Here is a 12,595-nt window from a genome sequence, read left to right on the forward strand (position 1 = left end):
ATAGGTTGATTAATTGTACATAGATGATGTCTTGTAATTCTGCATAAATGAAATGAAGTCAAGTGCCAGATTGCTACCCGACGGATAAACTACAATGAAGTCGACGGATGATCTACTAGACAACCCGACGGATGATCAAATAACTCGACGGATGATTATGAACCCGACGGATAAAGAATTCAAATATCTGTTGACAGTGACAACACAGTCACATGCGTCGAGTGGATGCAAATGGAATGTGGTAGCCTATTCAACTGGGTTTTCGAGAATAAAGAAGAATTGCCATTTCCATGCTATTATGAAGATATTCAAAGATGCTGGAATAGAGTAATGAAGTAGCATTGTAATAGACTAGATAGTTTTTGTTTTATTATCCTGTCTCATTACTTTGTAATCTTGGTGATATATAAACCAAGAAGTAGCAACTAAGGAACTATACAACTAAGCAACAAAGCAGAGAAACATTTGTAAGCAGAATTCTTAGCATTTCTCTGTAGTCTTAGTTGTTCAATTGTTGTAAGCAGCTGTGAGCATTTTGCATACAGGGTTCTCTCAATATATAATATATATCTCTGGTGGAATCATTCAAATCCACCAAAAAGTTTTTAAAGATTCTTGTTTTTAATTACTTTTGGTTTGATTCATTTAAGTAACTATTCCGTATTGTGCTAATCATTTACACTTATATATATATATTCGAGTTAGAATATCTTTATTTCAAGAAAAAGTTTCAAGAATTCCATTCAACCCCCCTTCTGTAATTCTTGTCATATTGTTAAGGGACTAACAGTTATGTCTATTGCCAAGAAGAGGCATGCACTCGTAATTGTTGATGAATACACAAGATACACATGGGTGATAAGTGGATTTTATATCTACTTGGAACGCTTCATTACAAGCTTAAGTTGGTGTTTTGGACTCAAGTTGTTGGTATTTGTGATGTGTTTTTGTGTTATTATATTTCAGGCATCAGTTAAATGAAAAAAGGAGCTTTTCAAAGAAATATACTGAAAAGAGATCAGAATTGGAAGCCTAGGACATTCTTAAGTTGTAGAGAATCTGGTTAGCTTCGCGTGGGCAGTTGAATCACCTAATTCTGACGAGTAGAACTCAAGATACGGCTAAAAGAAGAATTGTCAGAAAATATCCAAAAGGTCAGCGCGGCCGCGCCAGAACCAGCGCCCGTGCCGCTGAAATCACTATTCCAGCGCGTCCGCGCTCGAAAACAGCGCGCCCGCGCCCTGTTTCTGCACCAGAATCTTGATTTTAGTCAAAATTGAAGATTTTGAGACTCCTGGTCATCCTGGAGCCTATATATATCAATAAAAAGACGTTTTCAACGCCAAGGAGCGAGGGGAGAGTAATAAGAAGACCTAGAGAGCATGAGAAGGCTACGGAGAAGAAGACTTTTGTTTTCTTTAATATAGTTGATACTTGGATACTTGTTTTCGATTTGTCTTTGAACCCTAGTACTCTTATATTGTTTTATATCATTCTTTCATTGGAACCCATGGTGACGACGAGTTCGATTATGAACTAATCATTGTCGTGGGGTTCTAACGGATTTACATATGGATTTTTATAGTTCATTTATTTTAATATCTTGGTGTATGGTGATTGATTGATATACTAGTATTGGTTGTGCTTATTCGTCCTATGTGCGTAGCTAACATATCAGATAACGTGTTAATCTCTATTGAAGCGAAAGTGAATATAGAGGTTTAGAACTTGCCATGCTAGCATAGGTTCATATATTTATTATACATGATTCGTAGGTAATTTTAACAATCTTGCTTGCCCTATGTAATCACGATAAATAACTTGTTCATTAAACCTTTATGTAGTCAAATTTTATAGATATATAGGGTCTCAACATAATTGGTGTCTATACACCTTCTATCTCATTTGTGGATGTCTGGTAGTAGGATATTCGTACAATGAAAGTTGGAGTTTACTAGTTTCATGTTATCTGATTAGTTGTCATCACCATTGCATGCTAAGGTTAGGAACAATGACTTTGAATGAAGTATTTAATAAAGTTAGAACCCCATGTTTGTCTCATATAATTAATGCAACCTCAATTCTCTTAGTTAATGCTATTTAGTATAATCTCTTAGTTTAATCAAAACCCAATTTATTATTTGTCTTAGCATTGAACGATAACCATACATTGTTGCATAGGTGCATAAATTGAACTTAACCTAAACCAGTTTCTGTGGAAATGAATCTGATTTATATTTTATACTACTTGTGAACGCGTATACTTGCGTGAATTTTAGCGCGTGTTTTGGCCCTAACAAGTTTTTGGCGCCGCTGTCGGGGACTCGGTATTAATTTTTATTTATGTGCTTGTCATCAGTGGTTATTATATTCCACTGACTCAGATTCTTGTACTTTCACGGTTTATTTTTTGTGTTTCAGGTACTCATTACAATGGGAGATTCAGCGGTACGAATGAAAGCCTTGATTGATTTTTCTCAACCAAAGTTCAATGACATTCAATCTAGTATTGTCAGGCCAGCTATCACAGCTAATACCTTTGTGATCAAGGCTGACACAATTCAGATGGTACAGAATTCAGCCCAGTTTGGGGGTTCTCCAACGGAAGATCCCAATACATACATTAGGGATTTCATAGAGATCTGCGAAACACCTTCAGTTTCAGTGGTGTGTCTGAGGATGCCGTGAAACTGAGACTATTCCCATTCTCTCTGAGGGACAAGGCTAAGGGCTGGTTACACTCTCTACCAGCTGGTTTGATTGCTACTTGGGAAGATCTTGCTCAAAAGTTTCTCAATAAATTCTTCCATATGGCAAAGACAACTGCAATCAGAAACGCTATTACTCAATTTGTGCAGCAAACGGGAGAATCTTTATGTGAAGCTTGGGAGCACTAGAAGGAGATGCTTAGGAAGTGTCCTCATCATGGAATGCCTGATTGGATGATTATTAATTGCATCTATAATGGTTTGGGAGCACAGTCAAGACCCATGCTCGATGCAGCATCAGGTGGAGCATTATGGGAAAAGAGCTATGAGGAAGCTTATGATCTAATTGAACTGATGCCTGCTAATGAATATCAGTATCCAACTCAGAGATTTCCACATGGCAAGGTAGCAAGAGTTCTTCAAGTGGATACAGCTACGACTATCACTGCTCAACTAAAGGAGTTGTCTATGAAGATCGATTCCCTGGCTAACTATGATGTTAATCAGATAACCAGTCTTTGTGAGCTATGTGCAGGTTCGTATACGATGGAACAATGCGCTATATCTAGTGAATCAGCTCAGTTTGTGAGCAACTTTCAGAGATCGCAGCAACCAGTTCCAGACACTTATCATCATAACTCCAGATGGAGCAACAATCAGAATGCGATGCAACAGCCATTCCAGCAGTTTGGAGCAAAACAATTCAACCCTCCTGATTTTCAGCAACAATTTGCACCAAGACAACAACTCCAACTTCAACAACAAACTCATGATGCAGGTCATTCGAATGAAAGTTAGGTGCACCCCATAATAAGGGGTTGGGATATATTTTTGATGATGTAGAGAGTGGCCGGACGGATCCTCCTGTGCGTACAAAGGGTTCTTCTCATGCGCAGCATACAGTTGATAAGACTGGTGTTGGTGATGCACAGTACAGGCGATTGACTAGGCGTATGGAGGCCATGCACGACATTTACTGTGATTTTGCTACAAATGTGATACACGCTCTCGGTGCTATTGTCCGAGACACTGGTGTCGAGGTTGATTGGCCACCTGACCCTTCTCCCGAAGAGGGTGATCCTCCTGACAACTAGGTATGCCTAAAATCCTTATTTTTACCTTCAATGAGGACATTGAAAATTTTAAGTTTGGGGGTGATAATGTAAGGATTAGTTTGTGTGTGTCCATGTCCATATAGATTCATATAGATTCATATTACATGTTTAGTTGTAGTTCATTCATATTTTTGCATTATTGTTCATTTAGGACATTTTTGTTAGCATTTTTGTTCATGTTATTATGTGAGTCCATGTAGTTACATTTGCATGCATATAACATGATCCCTTAGGTTGAGCTATTTTTGATTGATTGGTTAATGTTGATGTGAGTGTAGTGATGATGAATAGAGGGATGTTTAAGTCTTAATTAATTGATTTGCATGCTCAGAAAAAAAATTCACAAGTCTTATAGGTTGCTTTTGATCTAGATCATGATCATACTTGTTTGTTGTTGAGATTTAATCACTTGGTTATATTTAGAATTTGTGATATTCTCGTAATGACATAAAACACTGATTTTTTTATCTGGAGAAAAACTTGGATTTCATTGCTAGTTGTGAATAAGGCTAGGCGTCAAATGGCTAGTAGCCGGCTCATAATTTATGAGTAGTCCAGGGTTGAATGAGATGGAGCGAAACACACTCATTCAGAAATTGTTGAAAAAAAATAGAAAAAAGAGAAAAATATGAAGAAGAAAAAAAGTATGTGTTTATGCATAATTGATCAAGAATGAGCTCTTTAATACTCGAGTTATTAAGTTCGAGGGGACTTTGTGCCTAGTGACCTAAGGCTTTGATAGTCTGGGATCCGCTAACCTAACACTCGCTATATGGGTATTATTGCATAAATCTTTTGGGACCCCATTCATTGCACGGTTAAGTAAGCATCTTTGTTATGTGTTCAATAATAGCATGAATCCTTGTATAACTCTAGTCGAACGGAGTTCTTGTAAGTCATTATGCGTTTAACGTCTATTCTAGTTAGAAACTTGTGATTATTTTGATAAAAGATAAGTTATGGTTATTGATCTAGTATCGAGAGTATATCTATCAAGCATCCCACACACGCACGTTTCTGGTTTGTAAGTTGGTTTGTGGGATTTATTCGAGCTCTATTTTGAGTCATTCTTAAAGGCATTAGCTTGTTTGTTGGTTATGGTTATTCTGAGGGGATCGATTGCATTATCATTTAGTTGTATTCAGGTAGTTGCATTCATGCATTAGGTTTGTTTTGTAGTTTTTGAGTCTGTTTATGCCTGAGGACAAACATCGATTCAAGTTTGGGGGTGTGATAAGTGGATTTTATATCTAATTGGAACGCTACATTACAAGCTTAAGTTGGTGTTTTGGACTCAAGTTGTTGGTATTTGTGATGTGTTTTTGTGTTATTATATTTCAAGCATCAGTTAAATGAAGAAAGGAGCTTTTCAAAGAAATATGCTGAAAAGAGATCAGAATTAGAATCCTAGGTCATTCTTAAGGTATAGAGAATCTCTTTAGCTTCACATGGGCAGTTGAATCACCTAATTCTGACGAACAGAACTCAAGATACGGCCAAAAGAAGAATTATCAGAAAATTTCCACAAGGCCAGCGCGGCCGCGTCAGAACCAGCACGCTCGCACCCCTGAAATCACTATTTCAGCGCGGACGCGCTGTCTGTTTCTGCAACAGAATCCTGATTTTAGTCGAAATTGAAGATTTTGAGAATCCTGATCATCCTGGAGCCGATATATATCAATAAAAAGACGTTTTCAACGCCAAGGAGCGAGGAGAGAGCAATAAAAAGACTTAGAGAGCACGAGAAGGCTACGTAGAAGAAGACTTTTGTTTTCTTTAATATAGTTGATACTTGGATGCTTGTTTTCGATTTGTCTTCGAACCCTAGTACTCTTATATTATTTTATATCATGCTTTCATTTGAACCCATGGTGACGATGAGTTCGATTATGAACTAATCGTTGTCGTGGGGTTCTAACGGATTTACTTATGGATTTCTATAGTTAATTTGTTTCAATATGTTGGTGTGTGGTGATTGATTGATATCCTGGTATTGGTTGTGCTTATTCGTCTTATGTGCGTAGCTAACATATAAGATAGTGTGTTAATCTCTATTAAAGCGAAAGTGAATATAGAGGTTTAGAACTTGCCATGTTAGCATAGGTTCATGTATTTATTATGCATAATTCGTAGGTAATTTTAACCATCTTACTTGCCCTATGTAATCACGATAGATAACTTGTTCATTAAACCTGTATGTTGTCAAATTCTATAAACATATAGGGTCTCAACATAATTGGTGTTTATTCAGCTTCTATCTCTTTTGTGGATGTTTGGTAGTAGGGTATTCGTACAACGAAAGTTGGCGTTAACTAGTTTCATGTTATCTGATTAGTTGTCATCACCATTGCATGCTAAGGTTAAGAACAACCTCAATTCTCTTAGTTAATATTATTTAGTATAATCTCTTAGTTTAATCAAAACCCAATTTATTATTTGTCTTAGCATTGAGGGATAACCATACATTGTTGCATAGGTGCATAAATTGAACTTAACCTAAACCAGTCTTTGTGGGAACGAATCTGATTTATATCTTATACTAGTTGCGAACGCTTATACTTGCGTGTATTTTAGCGCGTGTTTTCTCCCTATCAATGGGTGTATTTTCTGCACACCAAGGATGAATCTCCATCCATTCTTCTTGATCATGTGAGGGAGCTGGAGAAAGGATCAACATACAAAGTGAAGATCATCAGAAGTGAAAATGGAACTGAATTCAAGAATAGCTCTATGGAAGAGTTATGCAAACTCAAGAGGATAAAATAAGAGTTTTCTGCTCCTGGAACTCCACAACAAAATGGAGTTGTTGAAAGAAAGAATAGAACTCTGATAGGAGCTGCAAGAACCATGCTAGAAGAAGCAAGATTGCCTACCTACTTCTGGGCTGAGGCTGGGCAAACTGCTTGTTTTACACAAAATGCAACATTGATCAACAAACATCGAAAGACACCATTTGAGATGGTGAAAGGAAAGAAGCCAAATTTGAAGTTCTTTCATATTTTTGGTTGTAAATGTTTTGTTCTCAAAACTCATCCGGAACAGTTGACCAAGTTTGATATGAAAGCTGATGAAGAAATATTTGTAGGTTATCCGTTGACTATAAAAGCCTTTTAGAGTTTACAATCAGAGAACAAGAACAGTCATGGAATCTATACATGTATCTTTTGATGATAAGAAGATAACAGGTCTAGAAGATTCAGATGACCATGATAAGTTGAGATTTGAAAATGAAGTACCTTATGTTAAACTCTTAAATCCTGACTCGGATACAGTAAGTCCTGATATCACTCAAAGGTCTGAGATTCCACAGAATAGTGGAAATTCTTCTGACACTGAAGCATATATTGAGGGGGAGCAATATAACTTAAATCCAGAGACTACAACAAGTGATTCATTTAAAGAGACATCAGTAGAAAGATCATTAGACTCATCTTCCCTAAATTCTGATGAGTAAAATACTGATAACCATGGGAACACTGATTCAGGGGGAGCATCAGGAAACAACAGTGGTACTACTCAAAGAAATAACAGAGAATTAATGGATCAAGGGGGCGGTTCGTCTTCTAGGAGTCAACTTCTATCTGCAAGAAAATGGTCTAAGTCACACACACCTGACTTAATCATTCAAAACCCTGACAGTGGTGTAATAACAAGAAAAGCCACTCAGATTGAATGTCTCTAAACTGAACCTAAAAAGGTTAGAGAAGCTCTACAAGATGCTGACTAGGTCACAACAATGCAAGAAGAGCTCAATGAATTTGAAAGGAACAAAGTCTGGACTCTTGTGCCAAGATCAAAAAACAGATATGTAGTTGGCACAAAGTGGGTGTTCAGAAACAAAACTGACAGTGAGGGCATATTTACAAGGAACAAAGCAAGACTGATTGTAAAGGGTTACTCACAACAAGAAGGCATTGATTATGATGATATATTTGCTCCAGTTGGTTAGAGGCAATAAGAATCTTTCTTGCCTATGCTGCTCATAAGAAGTTTAAGGTGTTCCAAATGGATGTGAAAAGTGCATTCTTATATGGAGAACTCGAAGAGGAAGTTTATGTTGAACAGCCTCTAGGGTTCATTGATCCAAGGTATCCAGATCATGTCTACTTACTGGATAAAGCACTCTATGGACTGAAGCAAGCTCCAAGGGCCTGGTATGAAACACTTGCTCTATTTCTGCTAGAGAGTGGTTTCACAAGAGGTACAATTGATAAAACTCTCTTTTATAAATACCATGGTATGTTATTGGTACATATATATGTTGATGATATTATTTTTGGATCTACTAATGATAAACTTTGTGAGAGATTTGCAAAGTTAATGCAGTCCAGGTATCAAATGAGTATGATGGGAGAATTGAGTTACTTTCTGGGATTACAAGTCAAACAGACTAATGAAGGAATCTTCATAAATCAATCCAAATACACCAGGAATTTACTCAAAAGATTTGGAATGCAAGACTGCTCAACTGCATCAACTCATATGGCCATTGCAACCAAGTTAGATTTAAATACTGCTTCTTCAGTAGATATAACTAACTACAGAGGTATGATTGGCTCACTCCTATATCTGACTGCTAGTAGACCTGATATCATGTATGCTACCTGTCACTGTGCAAGGTTCCAAGCTCACCGTAGAGAACCTCATCTATTAGCTATAAAAAGAATTTTTAGGTATCTCAAAGGCACCATGAATCTGGGACAATGGTATCCTAGAGATTCAGAATTTAAGCTAATTGGATATTCAGATGCTGATTTTGCAGAATGCAAAATAGAGAGGAAAAGTACTTCTAGAAGCTGCCAGTTTCTTGGAGGAAGATTGGTTTCTTGGTACATTAAGAAACAAAAGTCAATTTCCACTTCTACTACAGGAGCAGAATATATTGCTGCAGGAAGCTGTTGTGCTCAGATTCTATGGATGAGAATCAACTACTGGATTATGGGTTAAACTATTCATCTATTCCTATATATTGTGATAATCAAAGTACTATTGCAATGACAGGAAATCCAGTACAACATTCAATGACTAAGCACATCAGTATCATATACCATTTCATAAGGGAACATGTGGAAGCTGGTATAGTGGAATTGGTGTTTGTTCCAACAGATCAGCAAGTAGCAGATATATTCACCAAACCTCTCTGGAAGCCACATTCACAAGATTGGTGAATAAATTGGGAATGATTTCAGGACAGTTCTTAAACTCTGATAATTAAGTCTGCTGATATTTTTGAAGCATGGTATCTTATTATTTGTCAGTACTTGTTAGATACTGATTCTTATGTTAAATGTTTGATGCCATGGTAACATGCAAACTGTGCTAAATGATCTTATGTGAAAATTACATGTTGAACTACTGATTAAGCTTATAAACTATGTTATTAGTTAAATTTGCTTTGACTAATAGTTTATGTCAGTAGTTGATAAATCCTGACAGAAGTAATTAAAATACTGATAATGGTCAAACCATGATTGAATGTTATACTTCATTGATTATTTTAAATTTATTCGAAATAAATTGTTAACAGTATTTTTAATTAATCAGTGAGTGAGTGGAATATCTTTTAATTGCTTAAATAGGTTAGCTACTGATGCAAGTATCCGTTGATACTTGAGTATTTACATCGGAAATAGGAATATGCAGAGAGATTACTTTTTGCTTGTCTAGATACGCGTAATCGTGTATGCTTATTATGTCTAATTATTGCATGGTCAATCAAAGAGTCTCTTCAGTTTTGACTTTCTTTTCTATAAATACAACCATCCACTCTCAAATCTTCTCACCAACCTTTCACTTCAATCATTCATATTTCAAGATTTATTGAACTCAACTCCTCAACTTCTCAAATGTTCATGGCTCAACTTTTGTTTAGTACTCGTAATATTGCTGAGATTTACTATCCAGCTTTCAAGTTCGAAAAGGGTCGTGTCTATTATGACCCCTCGGAACATAGAGTCAAGATTAATGATCAAATCTTCAGTTCTCATGAAGTTCCATCCTCAGTTTACGAGGAGTTGTCAAGTGATCAACAAGTGGATCTTCAATTATTTCAGTTGAAAATCACTCTTGAGGATGAACGCTTAGCCGAAGAGGCTGAGCGAGAGAAACTTGAGTTGTAAGAGAAAACTATCTCTCTCGCAAAGACTATCTTAAGGATTTATCACTGCCGAGCTCTCATGAATCAAGAAGAGATGAAGAAGAAAAAGATAAGATAGATTTTAGGAATAGTCTAGTTCTTGTTAGGACTATTTTCTTATTTCTGCCTTGTACTTTTCTTTTTCACGAATGAATGAATAAATATATATTATCTTCTTTTGCTTCATAAAATGACTTCTTGTTTACTTTCTTATGTGTCTTGAATATTCTTAAATGTTAAATGTTAAATCAGTATAGCATGCTAAACTTCAGATATTTTTCATAGTGCATATGAATAAACTAATCTCTGTTTGAGTTCATGTGACACTTCAATACAGATTGAGCACTACAGAAAGTAACGGTTGTTAAAGAAGAAAATTTAAGGAAAAATTTAATTCTTAATCACTAAGAGTTATAATCTTTGAGTGTTGCTTACAATTCAAAATATTTTGAAACTTTCTTTTTTTGATCAAGAAAGTTGTCCACACTCAATCTCAAATTTCATATATCTTACATCTTAAATTTCTTCTTACAACTGAAACACTTGAATTCTTTTCTCAAATATTGCCAAAAATCAAGTGCCATAATTCTTGAATTATGTTCACCACTCAGAAACAACATTTAGTTGGTTAGAGACTACTTGCTGAAGTAGATCTTGATGATACTAACAGAGACACAGAGGTTTCATCAGTTCTTACTGAAGGCTCTGTGATAACTTTCATTAAACACATTCAAGTGTTAGTTCTTTGCAAGAAAAACAAGGTTTGAGATCATGGTACATGATAGTAACCTGATCAAATCCTCTCCAATTCAAATGGAGGTTCTCATTATTGATGAACAATAATTATCATAACCACATTATCTACTGTGAGCCTAATTGTGAATTCACAAGGTATAAATACTGGTGTTACTTTATCAGCATTTATTTTAAATACTGATTTAGTTCTTTCAGCATTTATAGTATATTTTTCATGATATAAATCCTGTTGCATGATTACATCTAGACCTTAGTTAAGGACTACCTCTAGTTGTATGATCACATATCACCCTTCTTTAGCCACCTCTTATTTCTGTAGGACAATCTTTTTGAGCCTTTTTTTGTGAGATGTGTGAAAAGATTGAGAGAGAAAATAGAATATAAGAGAGGCAGAATCCTTTCTGGCAAAAGGAGAGGTAGATGAGAGATAGGATTTAGTAATCTTTGTAAGGAAGCTCTGACTATTAAAAGTCATGAGATGTGTGGTGTGAGAAGTAGTGAGAGTACTGTAAAAGAATAGAGAGATTAAGTTTTATTTATTATACGTTTGCAGATGCTCAGAGTACTAAAGTAACAGATGCTGAACAGCAGTCTGTTGAATCTCATGAAATCTTTGATGTATCAAAGGCTTTTAATCTCCCTACAAGTCTAAGTACTGATACTTTCTTGCAGTCCATACATTCTACTATTCCACCAGATGAGATAATCCCTATTTTTGTTGAAAAATAGTCCATTCATTCTACTTTTCCATCACCTGAAGGAAATACCTGTTGTTGCTGAAGATGTAGTAGCACAACAGTCCATTCATAAACTTTTATCCATTTCAGAATCACCACAGCATGTTACAAGAACTGAAGTTCTGGAAGATAATGTTGAAGCTCTAATTCATTTATCTACAATACTTGAAGATGTGGAGATAACTGCTGAAGGTGTGGAAGCTTCTGAAACTACTAGATCATATATTGCACCAATTTCTCATTGAAATCTTCATGTTGAAGCTAGTGATAAAGTTCAGCAATTAGTGCAAAATTCGATTATCATTGAAGAATCTAATGATGGTGAAGAAGCTAATGTTTCCAATTCTATTATAGGTCCTAAGGATGATCTATTCTTCCTTGAAGATATGTCTATGTCTGTGAGACAACATAAACTGAAAAATTTAGATGCTACAAAAGAAAAGAATTATTCTGATAATCTCTGGAATGCTCATTGGAAAAATAATATGTATTCTATTTCCAGAACACAAGTTGTTGCACATCTGGAAATAACAGAACAGAAGATTACAAATCCTGATATGCTGAATCATCTGAAAGCATCAACTTTAGTTGTCAAATCCTTACACACAGCTCATGAAGCAACTACTACTCAAATCAATAAGATTAAAGAATCATTGATTGCTTCAAAGCTGACTACTTATCAGGAAATTCAGAAACAAGTTTCACCAATAGTTTCCAGAAAAACTATAATTGAAGCCAGTCAAGCTAGATTGGAAGCTCATCAAGCTCAAATGTCTGATAAACTTACAGAAGTACAAAATTCAATGGAGCTGATTCTTTCTCTATTGTTTGGTGATGATGCCAAAAGGGAGAAAATTATTAAATCTAAATGCAAGCAGCTGCAAAAAAGGGGGATAAAACTACAATTGAAGACATGTACTAATGATGAAAATTCTGATGGAGGTAATAAGGGGGAACAAAAGGAGAGCAAAAGTAAAAGAGGTGAAGAGCTAGTTGGAGTTAGTGGTTCATCAAAAGCAATCACTAGATTTCATTCTAGACAAGGAAGAGAAAGCAAGAGGAATGAAAGAAGAGCTGAAATATTAACTGTGACTGCTAAAATACAACAATCTTCACAAGTCACAATTGTTGCTGATGAAGACC

General features: G+C 35.8%; 1 non-coding gene across 1 annotated transcript; it reads right to left on the reverse strand.

The window, feature by feature from the left end:
- Positions 1 to 2,825: 2,825 nt before the first annotated feature.
- LOC141715380 (small nucleolar RNA R71) lies at positions 2,826 to 2,932 on the reverse strand. Its single transcript, XR_012572145.1, has one exon. It is a non-coding gene; the product is annotated as a small nucleolar RNA R71 (small nucleolar RNA).
- Between the last annotated feature and the right edge of the window lie 9,663 nt (positions 2,933 to 12,595).

The sequence above is a fragment of the Apium graveolens genome, chromosome 3 (assembly GCF_009905375.1).
Source record: "Apium graveolens cultivar Ventura chromosome 3, ASM990537v1, whole genome shotgun sequence".
Classification (NCBI taxonomy): Eukaryota; Viridiplantae; Streptophyta; class Magnoliopsida; order Apiales; family Apiaceae; genus Apium; species Apium graveolens.